Here is a 2,653-nt window from a genome sequence, read left to right as displayed (position 1 = left end):
ATGGCGCTCCTAATGGATCACTACGACATGGCTCACCCTGGGCGTTTGATACCGGATGAACAAATGGTAATGAGCATTTACATGTTGCTTCTTTTTTTCATTGTTTTGTTCCAAATGTGTAAGTGAGACGATCGTAACTTTAATTGCTTTTGTACTTGTTTTGTAGGATCTTGGATCCCTCAAACTTAGGTCTCACGGTGCCTCCTCAGGCGCCATGTCTTATGATGAGCGGTACACACCGTTCATCTTGAGGACAGGGCTCTTTCCGTTCATCCATATGGTGACCCGGTCGACACCTTGGATGAACGCTTGTGCAATCACCGCGCTTGTCGACTGGTGAAGGCCTGAGACCCACACTTTTCACCTCCGGACCGGTGAGATGACTGTGACTGTTCAGGACGTGTCCATGATCCTGGCACTCCCCATTGGTGGGGAACCAGTATGTATCAATACGGCCTCTTCGGGATGGCGCCAGCAGATGGCGTATCTTATTGGTAGGGCACCGGAGGCTCCTGAGGACCCCGCTAACGACAGAGTGCCAACGGGCGCAACGTACACTTGGATCGTTGAGAACTTCTTTGAGTGCCCCGAGGATGCTGCCATCGAGGTGGTTGAGCAGTACGCACGAGTATACGTGTGGTATGTCATCACACGCACTCTGTTTCCTGACGGGGGTGGCAGGACAGCTCAATGACATTGGCTGAAGGCCTTGACCGTATGGGACTCAAATTGGAGCTGGGGCACAGCTGCACTTGCCTACCTTTACCGGCAGGTAATTAATATTTCATTGTTGTTACTATGTGCAATGACCTGTGATGACATGTCTTCATTTATTTCCTGATTGCCTTTTGTTTTAGTTAGACGATTCTTGTCGTAGGAGCAAACCAGACAGCGGCATAGGTGGTCCATTGCTTCTACTATCTGTATGGAGCTGGGAACGCTTGCCCATTGGACGACCGGAAACGTTGGCATTGAACGATTGGGACGATCACGAAGACCCGCTGCGGAGACCTGCTTGGGCTTACAAGTGGGACCGCACGAGAGATAACTGGAACGACACTAGACTTCTGTACAAGCAGTACACGAACGAGTTCGACACTTTAACCCCTGAGCAGGTAAATATTGTCATTGCAGAAAATTATTATGATTTCAGTGCTCTATGGTAACTGAACATTGCGATGCTTGTGATATGTTTAAGGTGGAATGGCAGCCATATGGTAGTGGGGACCATTTCGGTGTCCCATTCGATTATGAGCTAAACCTGAAGTGCTTGGAAGAAAGACATTTGTGGTTGATGCGATGTCCAATGATATGCATGTGGGCGGTTGAACTTCATCAACCACATCGTGTGATGCAACAGTTTGGGTTGTTGCAGACCAATCCGCCAAAGTGGAAGGACACGAACATACAGCTTCACGAGTAAGTTTTTGTTGTTCCCATTAAGCTTTGCGGTGTTACCTTTTTTCCGCAATAATATTGTGTCTTCCAAATATTTGTAGGCTTGATAGGAAAAAACAGAAGAGCGAACAAAATTGGCCTAAGGAACATAGGGTGCATGTGGACAAGTTCAAAAGGTGCTTGGCCAAGATGGAGAATGGTGAAGGAACCCCCCAACGGGTGGCAAATCCTGAGGCATTTAACAACTACCTGCGTTGGTATCTTGAGAACACCAGAGCGGAGATTTGCCGGCCCGCATACAACCATAAAATTTTGGAAGATGACAACCTATTCGACGAGGCTTCAAACACGGAGTACAACATGCTTGTAAAGGATGGGAGGCAAACATCATATGCTAATGTCTTGCACTTTGTGGTAACGGTGTTATGCTTCTCTAGTCTTTTGTGCATCCTGAATATTCTGTTGTTACACATTATTTTTCTCATTTCAGCGAGATGAGATCAAGAAGGACGCCGACAGAACCGAGATAGTTCTCGATGAAACTCCTCACGGGAAAAAGGGGGAGAGTACCCTAAGGAAGTTTATGAAGGTGCGTGCTTATGTGAACCGACAAATCAATTTTTCATTTCTGACAATACAGTGGCTACGGCGGTTAGCCAACCTAATAGGAGGTTGTCGTGACCCCGAGATGTCATCGTCAGCACTATCTAGTTCGTCTTCACCCACCGATGTTGATGAAGATCTTCAAGATGACTTGTCCAATGAGGTTTGAATGCTACTGGAACCTTCTGGTATCTGGAATTAATATGTATAGCGCCTCAACACCAGGCGCTAACAGGGTACGTCTAGCGCCCTCAGACTAGGCGTTATGCGATGACTTAGAGAAAATTCGGCCACCGAAACGCTACTGGAACCTTCTGATATCTGGAATTAATATGTATAGCGTCTCAATACCAGGCGCTAACAGGGTACGTCTAGCGCCCTCAGACTAGGCGTTATGTGATGACTTAGAGAAAATTCGGCCACCGAAACGCTACTGGAACCTTCTGGTATATGGAATTAATATGTATAGTGCCTCAACACCAGGCGTTAACAAGGTAAGTCTAGCGCCCTCATACTCGGCGTTATGCGATGACTTAGAGAAAATTCGGCCACCGAAACGCTACTGGAACCTTTTGGTATCTAGAATTAATATGTATAACGCCTCAACACCAGGCGTTAACAAGGTAAGTCTAGCGCCCTCGGCATTATTCGA

At 47.0% G+C, this 2,653-nt stretch overlaps 1 pseudogene; it reads left to right on the top strand.

The window, feature by feature from the left end:
* On the top strand, positions 1-2,170 carry LOC106866700 (annotated as a pseudogene).
* Positions 2,171-2,653: the final 483 nt, after the last annotated feature.

This window comes from Brachypodium distachyon, chromosome 4 (genome assembly GCF_000005505.3).
Source record: "Brachypodium distachyon strain Bd21 chromosome 4, Brachypodium_distachyon_v3.0, whole genome shotgun sequence".
Taxonomy (NCBI): domain Eukaryota; kingdom Viridiplantae; phylum Streptophyta; class Magnoliopsida; order Poales; family Poaceae; genus Brachypodium; species Brachypodium distachyon.
The sequence above is the reverse complement of the archived record's forward strand: the minus strand, read 5'-3'. Positions and strand labels throughout refer to the sequence as shown.